Raw genomic sequence first — 23,272 nt, 5'->3', positions numbered from 1 at the left:
GCTAGGCATGGTGTTTATATACTTTAATTCTAGGACTTACACTTATACATCAAAATATTACTATCTACATTTTATAGATGAAGAAATAGATCCTCAGAGAACTTAAGAAACACTCCTAGGGTCATATAACTACTAGATTGTTCTTCAAATATTGGTTAAATGAGGTAACTACTAGAATGTTCTTCCCTTCACTTTCTATAGTTTAATATTGAGCAGATGTTAACCTAAATATACCCCAGGGGGAAATGCATCCTTCTCTCATCAACATTATACCCTTTTTATCATCAGAGGGCTTGTCACTATTTGTAACTATGTATTTATGTCTTCTATGCTTGTTTTTACACAGCAGCATGTATTTCATTTTTTCCAGTGCCCTCCACTGCATCTAAAACACAGTGGATTCTCAGTAGCTGTTTGTTAAACAAGGAGATCTACACTGAAGCTCATTTCAAAGGGAAATATCTCTGTATTTTCCCCACTCTCTTCTTGTTTATGCTGTCTCCATTTGGAGGGCTGGACCGACACTGAAGAGGTACATTTGGAACATTTAGCAATAAAACCACTACAGTGCTTAAAAGCCTATGAATCCCAGTTGAGAGCTCTCTGCTTCTTTTGACCAGCTCTCTGCTAGTTAACTTACAGATCCACCAGGCGAGGCCTTGACACCATCACACTTGGTAGAGTGCTGCAGGGAGACTGGGCACTCCATGGAAGTTAGCACACTGAAATGCTCCTCGACTTGCTTTAGAAGTCAGCACTTTACAGAAAGGAATGGAGGGTTGAGAGGCGTGGCAGAGCTCCCACTTCAGTAAGATGGATGATGGTGCTGGGTTTTGCTGAGGTTAAGGTTGAAGGAAGTGCTGGACCACGACAGGTCACTGAGGATGAGGCAGGCTGCCTATGCATGTCCTGCTGCAAAAGCTCGAGGAGGAGTGATTTTAAAGAAATAGAGGCTTAGCTTCTGAAGCATGCAATCATGCCAGCAAGATTGCTAGTAGGTAAATATATTCTCAGAATCTTTTTGGTAATTGCTTTTCAATTTGTTACTATTTTTTTCACCCCAGTAACTTCAAACATTGGTAGCTTGTTTTATTTTTCAAATGCTCTTAACAAACATGGTGATGAGCCTTAACGGCATTTGTGATGACAGTGGAAGATCTTGCTACACAGTTTTATTAATGAGGCACAGAATGCCTTAAATCTTATGATTTAAATAGAAAAGTAGTTTGCCTCCTCCATTCCCTCCAAGGACTTTGACTTGGAAGGATTCTTGGAGTAAACAAGTTTGCCTTCATGCACAGACCACAAGGTTGGGTCCCCATTTGTGACTTGATATTTAGTTTTGATTAATTAAAAGAGCAGAGCTTTAACTTTGACTGTTGGCGATTTTTGCTTGCTCCAGTTCAGCCTGCGGTGTGTCAGGCACTCCTTGGTCCGTGGCTTGGAATGCTGCTGCAGACGGTTTTGAGGAAGCTGCCCAGCCTGCTGCCCTTTCTTTTGGGGCCCCAGTCTCCAGCTCAACAATGCAAGGTGAGCCAAGTATACCATCTCTGGAATCACTTCCTCGCTTGCCTTTTCAGTCCCTGAAAGTGCTGCTGCAGGAGTTGTGGTCATCGACCCAAGAAGCCCGTGATTCAGAGTGAAAAGTATCAAATGCTATTAGAGGGCTGCCTGTCTCACTGCCCAGCCCTCTCTACAGACAGAAGGGGGTTCCTGTCAAGTAAACTTGTTGAAAATTACCCATTGTTGAAAACAGAGATGCCAGTGATTTCCTAAGAGCTCCTGAAAACTGAATCCCATCCCTGGTCTGTGTCCCTGGCTTTATCACCTGCCCAGAGATCAAAGGAGTCAGGATTTAAGCAACTGACTCTCTTAGTATGCTATTACTATAAATCCTTTATTTGACTTCCTTCTGCCTAAGATTAAAGGCACCCGTCTGCTTCTAAAACCCTGTTATTTCAACTTTTAAATCATACCTGTCAGGATTTCTTAAAGCCTGCTGCATTAGAAATACCTAGGGACTTTGGGGACGCTTCCTGGCCTACTCCTATCTATCAAGACAGATTCAGAAGGAGTGGGGACTAGGAATTTTCATTTTTAACAAGTTTTCACAAGCTCCATGAACATTTGAAACCCACTAAGGTGAATAAGGCACAATGCGTGGCATAAGGTAGATGCCCAATAAGCAGTAACTCTTATATGTTAACCCATTGTTATGAAAACTAATAGGAAATCGGTGGGGGAAAAAAAATTAACCCTTTTTGAATCCTGCAGAGAATTCTGCTTGAGGGTGTGCTTTCTTTAAGCAAGACAGCTAGCTTACTGCCCCTAAATGAATTATTTGATGATAGAATTTAAAATTTCAAAAAAGAAAGGTAGCCGGCAAAACTTGCAATTGAGTGCTGAGGAAAACTAGCAAACACCAAAGGAACTTCTAAAATGACCGCAGGGGTTCTTACGTATTTTTTTAAGGGGAAACTGCAAAAATGTTCCTTTATCATACAAAGAAAATTACATGAAAGTGTAATCATAAAAACCGGTTTTTAAATGCTATCATTACATGAGGAAATTATTCAACACACTTTCTCTTGTTCTGTGTATTATTATATTTTCAAAAGGCATATAATAGAGAAGATCAGGGGGTGGGGTAGCATAGAGGATAAAAGAAATGAGCATAAAGGCATAGAATAGTAAAAGTTTAGTCTCTCCCATTTCTTGGAGTTCATTGGAAGTTAGACGTCACAGGGTTAAAAGAGATATCCAGTAGTGTCTATTAAGGAGACTATTCCCCCAGTTTAGTTACAAAAAGTAGAATATTTCTTAAAATAAAAAACATGAGAGAGGTTGTTTTGAAAATTATTTTTGTTTTTGTCCCTCTATGTGTGTGCCATGGCACAGTGGTTAAGAGCTTGGCTGCTAACCAAAGGTCGGCAGTTCAAATCCATCAGCCTCTCCTTGGAAACCCTATTGGGCAGTTCCATTCTGTCCTATTGGGTCACTATGAATGGGATAAACTCGACCGCCACAGGTTTGGTTTGGTTTTGGTTTAAGTGTGTGCCTCGGTTTACTTACTTCCTTAAAATGTATTATCTGGCTTTTATGGTTATGTTAAAGAGGATAAAATGTTCTACAGAGCTAAATGACTGTGTTGGTGGCTTGGGTATTTCAGTATTTCTCTCCTTTATACCTGTAGAAGTATTTGCTTTTTTCCATGCTTTTGTGGAAAAGAAGAATTGGGTTGTAGAGATAGGTGGCCTCTCTGGTGATATGCGCCTTAAGACTCAAATGACAAGGCCTACCAGGAGAACCTTCAAATGAGGCTTTTCACCATCACGAAACATTAGAATTTTTTATACCAAGTTTCTAAATTCTTGAGACTTTGTAAAATATGTGCCTCTTTTTGAATTAAACCTTGTTAAAGTGATGCTAAAAATCATAATTTGTGCTGGCGCTGTTTAAATGTTGGATTATAAACAACCATTTAGTTTTTCACCCTATTTTTTCTTTTATCAATGCTTACTGAAATTCTATTGAAAGCTTAATATGAAATATATAAAAACCTGTTTTCTCTTTGTTACAAATGATATTAAGAGACTTAGCGAAAGGAAAAATGAAAATTCAATGGTTAAAAATATTGTTTATATTATCAATGGATTTAATTTGCTGATGATTTTTAGTGTGTTTCCCATTAACAGCAGTAACAAAGAGACCTCTGGGCTCAAAGAAAAATATACTGAAAATTAAAATCTCAGGACAAGAATGCTTAAATGATAAAAAAAAAAAAAATTATAAAAATCCATAATACACTAAAAATGTCATTTTTTAATCTAATTGACATTATCCTGAGGATATTGTGAAAGTATTTCATGCCATTAAAACAAAGTAGGTAAATAGTTTCTCCAGCCGGGAATCTGATTCCCTGAATATTCTAGAAATATTTTAGGTCTTGTTGATGTTATGTTGTTAGTTGCTGTCAAGTCCGTTCTAACTCAAAGCGACTATATGTATAACAGAACAAAATGCTGCCCAGTCCTGTGCCATGCTCACAGTCGTTGCTATGTTTGAATCCATAGCTGAAGCCACTGTGTCAATCCATCTTGTTGAGGTCCTAGGCAAACATAATTTTGACATTTGTGGTTTTAACAAGGTTTAAGACAACCTGGAGATTCACAGCATTGAGTAATTTGTTAATCTGCTGAGGCATAAAACTCTTTCTGGTACCAGTCAGTTAGTGGGTTAACCTAGCCCAGCATTCACATTTCATTCAGGTTGAGTTATCTACTCATTGTATTTATGCAGATGTGAGCCTTGGGAAGTCTTGCAGTATTTTAGTTCATGAAAAATAGTCTGAAATGAATGCCTGTGGGTAATATAAACATCACCATCTATGCCTTACACTTAAAAGGGCACGTGACACTGTTCATCAATTTTTGTAGGTATTGTAGATTTAGGTAAGTTCATGGTTAATACTACCATAGTAACGGTATAATGTAAAGTGGGGTAGAATTTATTTGGTGGCAAAATTTATTTTAAAAGCTTTATACATGACTCATTATTAGAGTCAGTTAAATTGTTCAGTTATAATTTACTACCTTAAAGGAGAAAATTACATGTTGTAAAGGTTGTTCATGCTTACATCTGGGAACCGGAAAATGTCTTTGAAGATATTTATCATAATATGTGTCAGGGGCTTTAACAACTTTCCATAAGGAAGTAGCAGCATATTTGAATAAAGCAGAAACTCAAACTTTCAAGAACTATTTTTTTTCCTATAAGGGTGTTTATAAACACTGTGATGCTTCCTGGTGGAAGGCGGGGCATTGCGATGTTGTGGTGAATAACCCCAGGTTAAAAAAAAAAAATATATATGTATATATTTTTTTACCCCAGGTTACTGAAGTTTTAAGATATAGTACCTTAAACCATTTCTGAGAGGAATTTCTATCATCTGGCATTTGTGGTAATTACTGAGATCTTCACACCAGCCATTCCTGGACAGGTCTGGATTACCCAATAAACAAGGTGATCGAAACTCATGTTTTGTATTTACTTTAGTACTTTGACCTTTAAATACCTGTTTGATACACATATATTTTTTTCTTTTAGAAAGTTGTGTGCCATCCACTTAATTCTGACTCATAGCATAAAACTCATACAGTAGAACTGTCCCCATAGAGTTTCTAAGGCTGTAATCTTTATGGAAGCATATTGTCACATCTTTCTCCTGTGGAGCGGCTATTGGGTTTAAGCCACTGACCTTCTGGTTAACAGCCAAGTGTGTAACCACTGTGCCACCAGGGCTTTTTTCTTCCCTTTTTAGGAAGTTACTTCTCCCAAATAAATTGATTGAATTGAAACATTTTTGCTCGTTTCACATAGGACTAGCAGATCAGCACAAAATGGTGCCATTCCCTCGTCTACATAGCAGGGATATGGCCAATAAAGAATTGGATATTGGTGGAAATCTGTAATAGACTGCTGCTACAGGGACTCCCACCCTTGAGGAAATGAGTCCATCCCATGTCCTGCTGTGCAAAAACCATTCTTAGAGGACCTTTAGTCAAGAGTTAACTGTGGCTTTATTTTAATGATGATTTGCTTTATCTTCATCTTCGCCTTTCTTTATCTTGATTATTTCATCTGTCAAAGCCCTTAATATGGTCATGTCACACTACATATATTCAATAAATTTTTTTTGAATGAATGAGTGATACTAGAAGGTCTAGATTTTGGAAGTTCAGATTAAAGGTGAGAGAGGGACCTCTACAATGGGTAAATGATGGTCTGTTAGTTAATATTGAGTTTGCCTTTTGAGTAGTTTAAAACTTTTTTTCTCTAGGTGGAGGAAAAAAAAAACCCCATCTTTTTGTAGAGTACTTTCTTTATTGGATTATATAAGCCTCTCTTTGTATGACATGATTGGTAGCTTTTTTTATTCTTTATTGATTTCCCAAGACTCTTAAGCTGGAAGGCACTAAATGAAAACAATTGAAACAGCACAGTTCAAACTTGCTTTCTGGAACACAGACTCTGAAAGTTTAAGATGATGTATGCTTCTGAGGACAATGTCTCACATGCATGTTTGTATTATCAAGACCAGTTTAATTGCTGAGTTCTTTATGACCCAGAGGGCTTTCCTTCAATCACATCTGTATGAAATATACCACTGCTGTTGAAAGATTACAGCTATTTGCTTGAAACATTTCCTTTACAGTCAAGGGAAAGAGCTGAGAGAAGCTGGAGCAGACTGAGCTGCTTTGGAGCAGTTACTTCGGGCAGGTTCTATCAGACATAGAAGGGGAGCTAGGGGACAGTGCCAACTTCAGGAAACATTCAAAAGAAAACATTTAAGGTCTTTTCAACTTATGTTTTCTCCACTCTCTAAAGGTATAGGATTTTTACCCTGATCTTTGGCTCTCTACCCACCTCTCCTCTTCAACTCCAAACAGCTCTGTCTTTGACCTCTACCCACAGCTGCTTTTTTGGGGAAAAGCTCAAATAGCTTTCACTCATTTTAGCTTCCTTTTAAACCTTTCGTTCTCTGCTCTGCCCTTCTCTTGCCTTCTAAATAAAGCTTTCAGCAAGATATATAAAGAAAAGGAAGCAAATTTGGAATTCAAATAGACTCTAAGTTCAAATTTTGACTTTTTTTTCTCTTATTAGCTCTGTAGGCAAGTAGTATCAAGACCCATAGTTACTGGACGAAGTTCTGCTGTTATTTATATACATAGCAGCAATAGCTGGAAGAAGTTATCAACTCAGTGTATTCCTAGAATCTTGGTTGCAGCTACTTATAAATACACTGAATGCCCAATCTTGTTTGCAGCTACTTAGAGACACACCAGATGTCCAGAAGAGTGCAAACAATTCTTACATATCCCCTTAGGGTCACCTCTTAGAGCTAGTTTCCCTTCATGTGGGCCCTGGACCCCCTCATGCCTCTTTGTCTCTCATCCTCCTTCGTTTTCGTGCCTTCTCCTCAACTAAGTTCTGTTCCCTCTAGCCAAAGCTCATTTAAAAAAAAAAAAAAATTTTTTTTTTTTTTTTTACCTCTAAGAAAATCCAGGTACCGTGAATCTTCACATTCTTCAGCGTAGAGCAACTATAAAAGAAGTACAGTATTCTCTTACTACTATTGATCTCTTTCACAGGCTTGTTTTGATGTATTACTATACATAAGGAACCTCTACCCTCCAGAAGCAAGGATGGGAAGTGACTGAAGAGATAAAGGAAACAGAGAACAGCAGACCCAATAGTGCATTTGGACTGGGGGTAAGGAGATGGGATAAGACAGATGTGTGAAGGGGTACCAAGCCTGGTCCTGCCACATGTATAAAGCACCCACATTCAAGAGATAGTCTAAAAGAAAAAAAACATACCTCATGGCCACCTTTGCAAGTCAGGTATTAGCAAAGGAATCTAATTAAACAAAACTTCTACTAAAGGATTAGAGTAGGGAGTGTAATGGGAAGAAGGAGGGACAGGGCAATTTGCTCTGTATCAGTGCAATCATGTGAGTGCCAAGTGTGAGCAGGGTGGTGAACAAGACAGACAGCGCTCTGCCTTTTTGAAGGCTATAATCCAGAAGACTCAAGGAATCTTTAATCAGTATGGTGTGTGTCTACTGGGTGAAGACATTTAAGTGTATTGTGTCTGTCTTAGTCATCTAGTGCTGCTATAACAGAAATACCACAAGTGGATGGCTTTAACAAAGAGAAGTTTATTCTCTCACAGTGCAGTAGGCTAGAAGTCTGAATTCAGGGCGCCAGCTCCAGGGGAAGGCTTTCTCTCTCTCGGTTCTAGAGGAAGGTCCTTGTTATCAGTCTTCCCTTGGTCTGGGAGCATCTCAGCACAGGAACCTCGGGTCCAAAGGATGCACTCTGCTCCCACCACTGCTTTCTTGGTGGTATGAGGTCCCCCTGTCTCTCTGCTTGCTTTGCTTTTTTATATCTCAAAGAGATTGGCTTAAGACACTATCTAATCTTGTAAATCTCATCAATATAACTGCTGCTAATCCATCTCATTTCATCATAGTGATAGGATTTACAACACATAGGGAAATCACATCAGATGATAAAATAGTAGACAATCATAAAATCATACAGTGGAATCATGATCTAGCCAAGTTGACAGATATTTTGTGGGGACACAATTCAATCCATGACAGTGTTCTACAACAGCTGGGTCATTTTGGAGTTCATGTAGGAAATCTCTATGTCCTTTACTATTAATCCTGAATTACCAGACAAAAATAGGTGTCAGATTTTTTCTAAGTTTTATTTAATTAAGATATTCTACTTTTTAATTTTTAATTAGGATATGTGCTTAGCCTTTATCATTTATAGTGACTTTGATATAATTTCCTATGCTGGACTTAGAGCGACAATTTTCCTAGGCAATATTTGTTGAGTATGATAAAATTGAAGGTCCCTTTCATAAATTACTTATCTGTGGCTTGTGCTTTTTCTTTCTTATTGTAAAATGTTTTCACTTACTCTCAATTTTTTCTTCTTTTTTCCTTTTTTTAAAAAAGATGATCAGTAGCATATCTTTATGCAACTAAGGAAGTTATTCTTTGAACAGTCAGGAAGTGTCAGAAGATACAGACTTTAGTGTACAAAAGTGGTCAAATTGCCTTAGGAACATGAGAAAAGACATTGTGAAGCATTCTATCTGAGGTCTATGACTATAGTTTTCAAAGATTGCTGTAAGATCTCTGTCTCTCTCTGGAATACAAGCACTGTAATCCATCCCACCCCACTTTTGCCCCTATCTCCTCAGGAATAGGAGTTTCCAAAGAGGTATTCTTCACAAAGCAAAATCTTCTATAATGATTGGCACTTTACATAAAAATAGGGAATCTGTGCTTATTCCTTTATTAATGGAGGAAATGTAGTTTAAACCCCAATTTCTACAACAGCTTGGGAATGCTTAATTTTCCCTAATGATGAAAAAACAAAAGTTTTAGGTGAGCGCTTAGAAAATTGATATGATCATAAAAAAATCTGAATAATTATCACTTTCAAGAGTTCTTCATAAAGAATAATAAAACCATAACTATGAAAGACTTCTGCCATGGTGTTGATTTAGATATTTATTATCACCTATTTGGGTTGATGTGCCAACTACCATGCTAGCTGATATATACAAAAAGATGAGGAAATTGTTCCCATCCATGAGAAGCTAAAAAGACAGGTATTAAAAAGAAAAATAAAAACAATTAGATAAAAATACGGCATCTGTTGTAACATGACATGGATAAAATGATGAAAGAGAATAGATTTTAAAAGTGCTTATGTATAGTCATGGGGTAGCTTAGACACTGAATGCCTGGGTCAATGCATACTACTTTAAAAGAGAGCACATCAAATGGTATATGAAGCATTTAAGAGGAATTCTGCATAGGAAATGACAAAGGAAAGTCAAAGATGTTAACGTGCTGGCTCATGCAGGATCATTTGTCAAACCATTCAGTTGTAAACATGTTGGGCAGGGTATGAAATGCCAAAGAAAGATGCTAATGTTAATCTAAGGACATTTTGGAGGAGACAAAATCTGATAAATGAACTGGAGTTCACCAGCACATATCCTTTAAGGAAACACTGGAGTGGAAAATGCCACTAATATTTCTTGCAGCAGTAGTGGAAACTTTCTTGAAATGGTAGACACACTCAACTGGATTTGGATCCCAGCTCTGCTGCTTATTTTCTCTGCAACTTGCTTAACTTCTCTGAAACTCAGTTTCCATGCCTCTGCTTACCACCCACTTCATAGAACTTTTGTGGGTATTTGTTCATTCACAAGTCTACTGGGCATCATGCTAAATGCTTCACTTAATCTAATTCAATCTTCAATATCATTATTAAGCAGATATTATTATCCTAATTTTACAGGTGAGGACACGAAAGTAATTTGCCCAAGAACAACTGCCTACTAAGTTGTAGAGGCAGGAATGGAATCCCAGTCTATCTTGCTCCAAAATCCAAGCTTGTAATAGCTATGTCCTCATTTGACAAACTTATAATGCATAGAGGCATTCAAAAAACTGCTAGTTCTATTAAATTAATCATCCAAATTTTATTTAGCACCTACTGTATTCTAGGCTTTCCTCCAAAAATAAAGGTAAACAAGAACATATGAATGGAGATTTCAGTGTGATTGAAAAAATGATGTGATCTGCTATTTGTCAGAATAGAGAATGATAGACTGAAAGGTCAGACCTCATCTCTCATGGAAGTAATTTTGAAACACTTGGTAATTTTGCTGATGGTTATAAAAAAAAAATTTTTCAAGAAATCAAATTAAGGAATAATTTTTCAGGCCTAAAATCCCACTTATACAACATTAAAAAAGATTCTATGAATATATAGCTATAAATATGCAAGCTACAATATGTGGAGTTTGTAGGTTTATTTCAAACAATGAGAATTCTAAAGATGAGTTCTAGAAAGAATAGAGTTTGTTATATCTACATTATCTATGTCTACATGTATATCTGTTGTTGTTGTTAGCTGCCATTGAGTCTGCCCCTGACTCATGGTGACCCTATGCACAACAGGATCAAATACAATAGGATCAAATTGTTGTAATTTATAGGGTTTTCAATGGCAGATTTTTTGCAAGTAGAGAGCCAGGGCTTTCTTCTTAATCTGACTTAGTCTGAAAGCTCCACTGAAACCTGTTTAGCATCACAGAAACACTCAAGCCACCACTGACAGATGACTGGTGGTGGCCCTTGAAGTGGATTGCCTGGGAATTGAACCCAGGTCTCCTGCATGGAAAGAGAATTCTACCACTGAAGTATTACTACCATCTTTCTATACCTCTGTCTCTACCTAAACCTATATCTATCATCTATATCATCCGTATCTCTCTAAGACAGTGTCAGAATTATGTAGGAAAAAGTTGTGAAGACCTGTTAACATATATCTGAGTTTAAGATAAAAATAGCAGTGCTAATAAAGAATTTTGGGTGTTACAGTTGAAGGATAAACAGGAGTGGGTCAACCAAGTAATAGTTGAAAGGGTGGTCCAAGAAAAGGGAACAGCATAGAGGGAACAGCATGTTTTGTAAAAGGCATGAAAATGTGAAATTAGCATAGCAAATGCAGGCAACTACAATAAATTTGCTATCACTAGAATATGAAGAACAAGGCACTTGTTAGGAAGTGAGCTGCAGAGGCAGAGAGTATATTGTAATTTCATTAGAGGAGATTTACACTGCTGGAATTTTCTTCATTGCATAGACATTGCACTGCAAAGTAGCAAATAGCAACAGAAATAGCCAGAAGCATAGACATAGAAGCATTAACATTGATGCTGGGACTATACTGGAACAATACAGACAAGAAGAGGATAGTGATAGAAAAAGACATCAAAACACACACACAAATGACAAACGAAGAGGATTCATATAAACACTAGTTTGGTTATTATCCTCAAAACTCCTGGTTAAGATCTTTGCTCCTTACTATGGATGGACTGATGATTAACACAATGTTCCTATCATAGTTACGAGTATGTAATATTTTCAATTACATGTGCATATATATACACACATATATCTATTTGTTGAGCATCTACTATATTAGAGACACTAATACTAGGATCTTGGTTTACTATGATGAATAAAAAATGGATCCTGAAATTTTAAATACAGGTGAGGAGCAACAAATGGACCAGGTGAACCCAAAAAAGGCGTGTAATTGCCTGTTTGGCTCTAAAGCATGTGGTTTTGTTCCTTACCTTTCTAGCTCTTCCTGTCCTGACTCATGGCTTTCATGCTCCTTTGATTTTAGCAATCTACAACTCCAGGTGAGAGATGGTTTCCCTTACCAGTTCAGCCTGCAGGATCTTACTTGGAAAGTGGTCCCTAGTTGTCCATTGTGGGGGTGGGGGGGCAGACAAATGACTAAATAAGTTTCAAACTTATTTAACACTCCCAAATAAGGACATGAGGTTTTGATGAAAGCCCTTATTATATTTAGCATGAATTTCCTAAATGCTACCTTAATATAAATTATACTGCATTTTCTCAGATATATAATTACAAGGATTCCGTTTGTAACTTGTTCAGGTGAGACTGAAAAAATGAATTATGCACCCAAATCCTAGATGATATAAATCTAGAGAAAGGATGAAGGCATTTTTCCCTTTTAATAATGAGCAACATAGCTCACATGGATCAATTTTAATTGAAGAGCTGGAATAATAAACCAATTAGCAAAGTCAGCTATTTAAGAGTCAGACATATTCATTTTTTCTGCCTTTACTTGCATTGCTTTTTAAAATACTGAAAATTGTTGCTATCTCATTTAAAAGTAGATTTTTCAACCAGATGAATAAGAATTGATATCCAGTAAAAAATAATCTAAAATGTATGTCATTTTGATGATTAGATTATTTTAAACATTGAACTGATAATTTAATGTTTTAAATTTTTGGTCATAACATTGATAAATATTTTACATATACATCTGGCAGTGGTTTTTTTATATATACTGAAAATGTTTGCTTAGTTTGAAAATAGAAGAAAAGTCACTTCAGGAGAAAGCAATGTTACATAATATGGTTAGAAAAAACATCCTCTGGCTTAAATGATATTTTTTGTATTAACGGAAGAAAACATTAACACAGCTCATTCCGAAACTAAGAAACAGCTGGATTCTTAAGGTAGAACATAACACATCTGTTCTACAGCTTTGCTGCAGGATTATATTACTCAATATGATGACTTTCCAGATAAAACTTCCCAATTGATTTATCCTTCTAAATATATTAGATTTTCTTTTCAGAGAATATTCTAGAAAAGCTTTATTTTCAAATTCTTCCAAAGTCATCACTTGATTGTTAGTGATCAATCATTCCATGTGTTTTTCTTTTACCAAATAATATTTTAATTTTCTCTAAAAAAATGTAGCAACTTGTCACAGATAACTTTAATCATTTAAACATGTTTGATTAAGCACACAAGAAGATGGCCATTGTTGTGAGGCACATGTCACAGGAAAAAAAGTGGCCTTGTGTTCAAATGGGATGTGTATACTGATTGCAGATGGTTTTTTTTTTTTTTACTGCAATCGGTTTCCAGATTAATCATACTAAAATCCTAGTTCACTGTGCCACATATCCACTCAAAAACAGGCAAAGACTGTCTTTGATTATAAATAAGAAAGACCAAAGAAGAACTGACGCCTTTGAATTATGGTGTTGGTGAAGAGTATTGATTATACCATGGACTACCAGAAGAGCAAACAAATCTGTCTTGGAAGAAGCACAGTCAGAATGCTCCTTAGAAGGATGGTGAGACTTCATCTCACATACTTTTTTTTTTTTTTTAATTTTAATTGTGCTTTAAGTGAAAGTTTACAAATCCAGTCAGTCTCTCACACAAAAACTTATACACACTTTGCTACATACTCCCAATTGCTCTCCCCCTAGTGAGACAGCCCACTCCCTCCCTCCACTCTCTCTTTTCGTGTCCATTTTGACAGCTTCTAACCCCCTGTACCCCCTCATCTCCCCTCCAGAGGATCAAGTGTCCACCTGATCCAAGAAGCTCACTCCTCACCAGCAGCCCTCTCCAACCCATTGTCCAGTCCAATCCCTGTCTGAAGAGTTGGCTTCGGGAATGGTTCCTGTCTTGGGCCAACAGAAGGTCTGGTGGCCATGACCACCGGGGTCCTTCCAGTCTCAGTCAGACCATTAAGTCTGGTCTTATGAGAATTTGGGGTCTGCATCCCACTGCTGTCCTGCTCCCTCAGGGGTTCTCTGTTGCGTTCTCTGTCAGGGCAGTCATCGGTTGTAGCTGGGCACCATCTAAATTTTCTGGTCTCAGGCTGATGTAGTCTCTGGTTTATGTGGTCCTCTCTGTCTCTTGGGCTCCTAATTACCTTGTGTCCTTGGTGTTCTTCATTCTCCTTTGATCCAGGTGGGTTGAGACCAATTGATGCATCTTAGATGGCTGCTTCATACCGTTTAAGACCCTAGACACCACTCTTCAAAGTGGGATGCAGAATGTTTTCTTAATAGATTTTATTATGCCAATTGACTTAGATGTCCCCTGAAACCATGGTCCCTAAGCCCCTGCCCCTGCTATGCTGGCCTTCGAAGCATTCAGTTTATTCCAGAACCTTCTTTGCTTTTCATTTAGTCCAGTTGTGCTGACTTCTCCTGTGCTGTGTGTTGTCTTTCTCATCACCTAAAGTAGTTCTTATCTACTATCTAATTAGTGGGTACCCCTCTCCCACCCTCCCTCCCTCCCCCCTCTCATAACAATCAAAGAATATTTTCTTCTCTATTTAAACTATTTCTTGAGTTCTTATAATAGTGGTCTTATACAATATTTGTTCTTTTGCAACTGACTAATTTCACTCAGCATAATACCTTCCAGTTCCTCCATGTTATGAAATGTTTCATAGATTTCTTACGGTTTTTTATCGATGCGTAGTATTCCATTGTGTGAATGTACCGTAATTTATTTATCCATTCATCCATTGATAGGCACCTTGGTTGCTTCCATCTTTTTGCTATTGTAAACAGTACTGCAATGAACATGGGTGTGCATATATCTGTTCATGTAAAGGCTCTTATTTTGTCTCACATACTTGAATCTGTTATCAGGAGGGACCAGTCTGTAGAGAAGGACACCATGCTTGGTAAAGTAGAGGGTTAGTGAAAAAGAGGAAGACTCTCAACGAGATGGGTTGACACAGTGACTGCAACAATGAGCTCAAAAGCAACAACAATTGCAAGGATGGCCCAGAAGTTTCCTTCTGTTGTATATAGTGTCACTATGAGTTGGAACCGACTCGATGGCACCTAACAACAACATCTTTTGATTATTGGATACATCCACATTCTTTTATGTGACATTCAAGATTTTCTGAAACCTAGTTCCAACATAGCTTTCCTGTCAATGTTCACTATCTAGGGACAAACATAAATGTTTGCTGTGGTAGTACATCATAGAAGGTGGGGATTGAAGTGAGTTGAGACCTGGCTCAAGATTCACAAGCAGGACAGGAGCAAGGCAGGAAACAGATCCTACACTAATGAATTGTTCTGGAGGTGGAGTAACTAGGTAGCCTTTGAGAATGCCCAGCCATCTTGGTCATAGTTCTGGAACCAGTTGGTGGAAGATTCAGTTGGGAAGAACCTCTGTGCAGAAAAGACTCCAGTGGTAAATACCAGAGAACTGAGGATGAGGGATTAGAACTGGTTCAAGCTACTAGTTTGAGAGTAATATCAGGTTCTAGTCTATAGGAGGAAGTGTTGGACAATGTAGCTAATCAGAGATAAAGAGAAGAGGCAAGAGACACCCCCCAAAGGAGGTAAAGGACAGAACAGGTGCTTGGGTTTCAACCTGAAGGCTAGGATCAGAATCTTACTGGTAGAAACAGAGCAGTAGTATAGGATCCCAGTGATCATGAAAAGTTACTGGATTTTTGGGTCTGGCTTCTGCATTGGCTTAATTTTAAGTTCCATCAGTAGAAGGGCTTAATGCGATCCAATACAAAAGCCTACTGACAAGCAAAATTTATAGCCACCAAACTTTTTAAGACTAAAAGAGCCAATGAATCGACAAGCACTTACTAAGGTCTTACATACAATGATACGTGGAAAGAAGTTTTAATGTACCGTATCTATACTTGAGTAAATTCTTGCCTTAGTCAACACTGGCTCAGGGACTAGGGTAGGACTGAACACTCCAGAGACGAATTTTCAGAAAAATCAGATGTGGAAAAACAAGAACATCAGAGGAAGGAGAAATGACCAGAAGCTGAGGTTTCCCACCTTACTTCCTACTCTTCCCAAATGCCAACTGACTGTGAGATAACATTTGCCTGTTGTTCCTAGAAGATTCTCTGTACATGCATTCTCCTTTTCCCCATACCTCTATCCATTTTGCGTGGTACTTTCTCTAAATAAAATGTCCTTCCTAATGGTTAACAACTGGATTTAATTCCACAACATAAATTAAGCAAATCCTTCATGCAAAGCATTCTGCTACAGAGATGAAGGGACTCTGTACCTGTTCTTGACAAGCCGTCTAAATTCGACTTGTCTCTAAAATCTACCTCCTGGATCACTTACTGTTTGTCCTTGAGCTTTTTTAACCAGAATGACTTCAGGCATTTTATAGTTTTAGGTATGTGTTGATATTAAACTCGCAACCACGCCCCTTCCCTGCCACTGGAGTGGAACTTACTTAAGTATAGATGTTGTTGCGGGTGCCGTCGAGTCGGTTCCAACTCATAGCGACCCTATGCACAATAGAACAAAATACTGCCCAGTCCTGAGCCACTCTTACAATCGTTGATATGCTTGAGCTCATTGTTGCAGCCACTGTGTCAATCCACCTCATTAAGGGTCTTCCTCTTTTCCGCTGACCCTGTACTTTGCCAAGCATGACGTCCTCCTCCAGGGATTGATCCCTCCTGACAACATGTCCAAAGTATGTAACACGCAGTCTCACCATCCTTGCCTCTAAGGAGCATTCTGGTTGTACTTCTAATACAGATTTGTTCGTTCTTTTGACAGTCCATGGTATATTCAATATTCTTCCCTAACACCACAATTCAAAGGTGTCAGTTCTTCTTCGGTCTTCCTTATTCCTTGTCCAGCTTTCACATGCATATGATGTGATTGAAAATACCATAGCTTGGGTCAGGCGCACCTTACTCTTCAAGGTGACATCTTTGCTCTTCAACACTTTAAAGAGGTCCCTTGCAGCAGATTTACCCAATGCAATGCATCTTTTGATTTCTTGACTGCTGCTTCCATGGGTGTTGATTGTGGATCCAAGTAAAATGAAATCCTTGACAACTTCAATCTTTTCTCCGTTTATCACAATGTTGCTCATTGGTCCAGTTGTGAGGATTTTTTTGTGTTGAGGTGCAATCCATACTGAAGGCTGTGGTCTTTGATCTTCATTAGTAAATTCTTCAAATCCTCTTCACTTTCAGCAAGCAAGGTTGTGTCATCTGCATAATGCAGGTTGTTAATGAGTCTTCCTCCAATCCTGATGCCCTGTACTTTTTCATATAGTCCAGCTTCTCATATTATTTACTCAGCATACAGATTGACTAGGTATGGTGAAAGAATACAACCCCGATGCACACCTTTCCTGACTTTAAACCAATGAGTATCCCCTTGTTCTGTCCGAACAACTGCAAAGTTTCTCATTAGCACAATTAAGTGCTATTTGGAGCCCTGGTTGCACAGTGGTTAAGAATTCGGCTGCTAACCAAAATGTCAGCAGTTTGAATCCACCAACGGCTCCTTGGAAACCCTACGGGGGAGTTCTACCCTGTCCTATAGGGTCACTATGAGTTGGAATCAACTCGACAGCTAAGTATAGATATTGTGCATTAAAACATCTTTCCCAAGTATCATTGTATGTAAGACCTTAGTAAGTGCTTGTTGATTTATTAGCTCTTTTAGTCTTCAAGTTTGGTGGCTATAAATTTTGCTTGTCCCTAGAGTTTTGCATTATTAGATTGTGTTAATATCTATTGAATTTTGTCAGATATTTTAAAAGCCAATTAAGAGAGTTACATTTTAGAGAAAAGTTCCTTTAACTGTGAAAACAGAGGCTCTGTAGTAAACAGTTCTACCTTCAAGATGATATTTATTTATGTCTTTATAATTAATGTAGGGGATGCCTTAATTTTATGATCTAATTGGCACGAGTTTGCTTTCTAGGCCTAACAGTCTACTTAAAACCTGCGGCCCTACAAAGTTGAGAATTACCTAGTCTTTGCATGTGTAATTAAATAGCATGATCTTAATACAGTGTTAATTTGATTTTTTGTTGTTTTGTTTTATTGCCTGTAACATTATTTATTGCCTGTAATGTTAAACTCATGAGTTAGCTTACATTAAAATTTTTAACAATTATTATAATTAGATATTAAAGGAGGCCTGCACAGTCATTAATGAATTATAAAAGAGTTTAAGAAAGAAATGGAGACTCAGATAAACACCTTGGTGAGCTATGGAAAAATTATAATTGGGGAAATATAATCCAACTAGAAGCTGGCTGTATGGGATTCAGTACATAATGCAAAACAATTATGCTGGCCTTCTGAAAAATTATACTTTTTTTTTTCAAATTTAGAATTTTTCCTTAATAATTAATTGTCCTGGTAGTTGAGGCTAGATATTACCAGTACTATTGAATTTGGGTGAGATACTTTCCTTGATAACAAAATATGACTAGTTTTTTAGGTACAATATAATCTTTGAATAGACTTTTCATGGTGTGAAAGCAGTCTGAAAAAATTGTATGACAAAGTTATTCCTATTGGTTGCTGTTATATATAGAATATTGGATAAAACAATCTTCATTGAAACGATGCTCTTTCAGTCCCTTCCACCATAGCTGTGTATATTGTATCTCTCTATACTTTTCTGCAAACTCCAATAAAGGCTCAGGCATAGCACTATTTGAAGGTAATTCATGATACTTGATTTTTACAATAGCTCAGTAAAGATGTCTCCATATTTTTGTGATGAATCCTAGACCAACATGTATATAGCCCCATTTGTCTTTTCAGATGAAGCCTTATTTTTTGAAAATCTCATTTGGACTTTATTCCACAAAAAGTGCTGCTTCAATTTGCATTCTTTTTTATGCAGATAAGTATAGCTGCATATGCTTTATAACAATTATTTCTTTTTGAAATAAAATTGCTCTTCCAGACTCCTATTGTGCCTCTTTCTTTTTTTCTTCTCTCTGTTTATCTAGCAGCTGAGTGGAGGAAGGGATGCTTCTTTTCTCATTTGAGACAGTACTTTGTATTTATTGGGTACTTAAGCGCTCAACTGCTAATCAAAAGGTCGATGGTTTGAACCCCACCAGTGGCTCCATGGCAGAAAGATGTGGCAGTCTGCTTCTGTAAAGATTACAGCCTTGGAAACCCTGTGGGGGCAGTTCTACTCTGTCATATAGGGTCACTATGAGTTGGAATTGACTTGATGGCAGCAGGTTTGGTATTTTTTAAAAATCTTATATTCAGGAGTGTATGGACCATCAACTGCCTGCTATATGCTAGAAAAAGGCAACCCAAATGTGAGGCATGTACAGAATAGGAAGTACTATAATGCGTCATGTTGTTAGGTGCTATGCGGTCAATGTGACCCCATGTGACAAGGAGAACTGTCTCACAGGGTTTTCTAGGTTATAATCTTTATAGGAGCAGATTCCCAGGTCTTTCTCCCACAGAGCTGCTGGGTGGGTTTGAACTGCTAACCTTTGGGTTAGCAGCCAATTACTGAAGTACTTGTGCAACCACGGTTCCTTGGAAGTCAGTGCGTCATTACCTTTAAACCATTACCCATTGCCTTTGAGTGACTGGGACTCATAACGACCCTATATGACAGACTAGAACTGCCCCATAGGGTTTCCAAGGAGCAGCTGGTGGATTCAAACTGCAAACTTTTGGTTAACAGCATTAACTCTTAATCACTGTGCCACAAGGGCATGTCGTTGTTGTTGCTAGGTGCTGTCAAGTTGGTTCCAACTCATAGAGACCCTACATACAACAGAACGAAACACTGCCCAGTCCTGCACCATCACCATGATCAGTGCTAGAGACTATTGTTGCAGTCAATGTGTCAATCCATTTCATTGAGGGTCTTCCTCTTTTTTCACTGACCCTACACTTTACCAAGCATGATGTCCTTCCCCAGGGACTGGTCCCTCTGATAACATGTCCAAAGTATGTGAGATGAAGTCTCATCATCCTCGCTTCTAAAGAGCATTCTGGCTGTACTTCTTCCAAGACAGATTTGTTCATTCTTTTGGCAGTCCATGGTATATTCAATATTCTTCATCAACACCACAAATCAAAGGCGTCAATTCTCCCTCAGTCTTCCTTATTCATTGCCCAGCTTTCCTGTGCATATAAGGTGATTGAAAACACCACAGCTTGGGTCAGGCGCACCTTAGTCCTCAAAGTGACGTCTTTGCTTTTTAACTCTTTGAAGAAGCCTTTTGCAGCAGATTTGCCCAGTGCAATGCGTTGTTTGATTTATTGACTGTGGCTTCCACGGGCATTGATTGTGGATTCAGGTAAAATGAAATCCTTGACAACTTCAGTATTTTTATAGATATAATAACTACTATTTATTGAATGCTTTCTATGTGGCAGGAACTGTACTACATTTTCTCATTTAATTTTCATATCAATCATTTAGGTGTTATCCATATTTCACAGATATAGACCCTGAGGCTAAAGTCAAGCGACTTGAGTAAGGTCACAGTGCCAGCAAAAAGCACAGTTATAGGGCTTTAGAAATTGCAAAGCTATTTTAAGTTCCTTCTTTAAGGAGGGATGGTCTTTTCTCCAACCCTCAAGATCACACCAGGGTAATTGACTCTTAGACTTTGAAAAAGAGATACCTTGCCTGATCTTTCACATCAATGTATCTTCCAACCTCAAGTCTGACTCTTCACCCGTTACAAAGCTTAGGTGCTTCTCTCTCTTGCTTTTCCTATGCTGGCTACTCATGCCCGTGGATTCATCATGTTCTTTTCCCTTTGTGGCTTTCTCTGCCTTTCGCCTTGCTTTTGGCTTCCCCTTTCCTTCTGTTCTCTTTAATATCTTTGTCTCTAGAGAATTTTTGTTTGCATTTATGTTATCCTACCACAAAAGAATCCCTTCTTACTTATCTCTAAACATAAATATGAGAAATCCAACCCTGGTTTTGATGCAGTGGGTGAAGTCATGATTTGAGGGAGTCCAGTAGAACAACTTTATACAGAATGAAAAAAATTCTTTTGTAATTTGAGAAATCACTGCCTAGTTTTAGTCTCAAATGTTAAGGTTTCCTATGCTCATTTACTTGATGGAAATAAAAAATATCTTAAAAATAAGTTTAAAAGAATTGATGATTATATCACTAGTTCAAAGTCAGCATGCTTTAAACCAAATTCATGATCTTCCCCTACCCCACCAACATGCTTCCCCTTTCCTGTATAGACGGCTTCACTAGCTTCATACCTACCTGCATTAGAAAACCAAACCAAACCCACTGCCGTTGAGTCAATTCTGACTCGTAATTACCCTATAGGCAGAGTAGAACTGCCCCATAGAGTTTCCAAGGAGCGCCTGGCAGATTGGAACTGCTGACCTCTTGGTTAGCAGCCATAGCACTTAACCACTACACTACCTGGATTAGAAGCATCAGTAATTATCACTTTCTTTTTGTCCTTCACCCTAACGTTTAAGGTTTCTGTATCCCAAACTTAACTCCCTTTTTCATTCTTAACCCCATTTGTGCTACTCTGTCTTGGTGCAGCATTGTTCTTTCTTTCTCTAACTATTATAATTATCCCTTAAATGACCTTTGTCTCAAACTGTTGCTTCTTCAAATAACCCTCCATAGTTATACTTTCAAAATTGACTCGATAGAGCATATCACTCCCTTACAGAATTGCTTTATGTAGCTCACTGTCTTAGGCTGGGTTCTCTAGAGAAGGAAAACCAGTAGAGCATATAAATAAATAAATATATGTATATATATATATAGAGAGAGAGAGAGAGAGATTTAAATCAAGGAAATGGTTCATGTAGTTATAGAGGCTGAAATGTCCCAAGTCTGTGGGTTAGGATAGAGGCTTCTGCTGATTCACATAGCTGCAGGAGCTGCTAAACCCAAGATCTGCACATGAGAAAGCAGGGCTCTTCCTCACAGGCTGCAAAGATCAACAAATCCCAAGATCGGCAGGCAAGACTGCAGGTAAGCTACTAGCTCAAGTCCCGAGAAATGGAGGTCAGATGAATAGGAACCAGCTGCAAGATCCAGCAAAAGCAAAAAGTCCTGAGCCTTGCCAGAATGTCTGCTTATATTCAATGCAGGCCACATCTCCAAGGCAACACCCTTTCAACTGATGGGCTACTCAGAGCAGATCCCATCATGGGAGTGATCACATATCAAATCTCAACAGGGAAGTGATCATAACATTATACGACTGCCAAAACACTGAGAGTCATGGCCCAGCCAAGTTGACACACAATCTCAACCATCACACTCTCTTTTGCCTACAGAGCAATTAAAGTACAAACTCAAACATGGCTTACAAGGTCCTTTCCAGCCATGCCCAGTCTACCTTCTCAGCACCATCTTCCTTTTTATTTCTCATACACCATATGTTCTGGCCTACATTGAACTTTCTATCATTCCAACAAGCACTTTTATCCCTCTCATTCTCCATTTAACAACTACCTACCCACAATGACCTAAGATATCCATAAGCTCAAAAAAGGGCAGAGAACTAATGAAATCAAGTGATAAGCTCCCAAACACATGTAGCGAGGTCCCTGAACTTGTTATTAGTTGTTGAGTTGCGTCAGACTCATGGTGACCTTATGTACAACAGAACCAAGCATTGCCTGATCCTGTGCCATCTTCATGATCCATTGGTACTTTTGAGTTCATTGTTGCAGCTATTGTGTCAATCCATCTTATTAAAGGTTTTTCTCTTTTTCGATGACCCTCTGCTTTACCAAACATGATGTCCTTTTTTGGTGACTGGTCTTTCCTGAAGATGTGCCTAAAGTAAGCAAGTTGAAGTCTTACCATTCTCACTCTAAGGAGCATTCTGGTTATGTTTCTTCCAAGACTGGTTTGTTCATTCTTTTGCAGTCCATCATATTCAATATTCTTTGCCAACACCACCGTTTGAACTGGAAGAGTGGTCAGCAAAACCTTCATTACATAATGTTTGTGAATAAAATTTAAAACTCTCATGGACAGGCTAGACTTTAGATCCTTTAAGCAATATTCCACTTGTTTTGAGCCTGATGAATTTGCCAGCCCTTGCCAGCAGACTCTCCTTACGTGTCCTTGTCCTCCCCTCCATGACTACCGGCAGAAGTCCTGCTTTAAACCAGAGATAATTCCCTCTCTCTCCATTCCCTTGTTTTATTCCTTGTGGCTATGTTCCACCTTCCACATCAGAATTCTTGGATATATATGCTAACCAGGACTGAGTCCAAGTTCTCTAAGTTTGTAAAGGACATTTGGTTTAATAAGATAACTTAAATCGGTTTCTTGAGGCTTGAAAGTTTTCTTTGTTAAAAGTTATCCCTCACACTTTTAACGCTACCTCTTATCGCTTCTCCTTCCATCACCCCTGCTCTCTCAAAACTAGGGCCCTATCTATGGCAAAGTAATTGCAGGAACAGAATGGAGCCCTGAAATACCTCCCTGCTTCCCTCCCAGCAGCCTTTCTGTCTAGATAATTGCAGTAGAACTTGCCGAA

The 23,272-nt window shown here is 38.2% G+C and overlaps 1 long non-coding RNA gene across 1 annotated transcript in view; it reads left to right on the top strand.

Annotated features, from left to right (window-relative positions):
* The first annotated feature begins 771 nt into the window (after nucleotides 1–771).
* Nucleotides 772–23,272, top strand: part of LOC126082902 (uncharacterized) — a 60,526-nt gene continuing 38,025 nt past the window's right edge. The window contains exons 1-5 of the long non-coding RNA XR_007518680.1: nucleotides 772–998; nucleotides 1,403–1,530; nucleotides 4,891–5,022; nucleotides 7,152–7,272; nucleotides 11,754–11,814. This is a non-coding gene — a long non-coding RNA (uncharacterized LOC126082902). The remainder of the gene's footprint in view (nucleotides 999–1,402; nucleotides 1,531–4,890; nucleotides 5,023–7,151; nucleotides 7,273–11,753; nucleotides 11,815–23,272) is intronic.

This window comes from Elephas maximus, chromosome 1 (assembly GCF_024166365.1).
Source record: "Elephas maximus indicus isolate mEleMax1 chromosome 1, mEleMax1 primary haplotype, whole genome shotgun sequence".
NCBI classification, from domain to species: Eukaryota; Metazoa; Chordata; class Mammalia; order Proboscidea; family Elephantidae; genus Elephas; species Elephas maximus.
The sequence above is the reverse complement of the archived record's forward strand: the minus strand, read 5'-3'. Positions and strand labels throughout refer to the sequence as shown.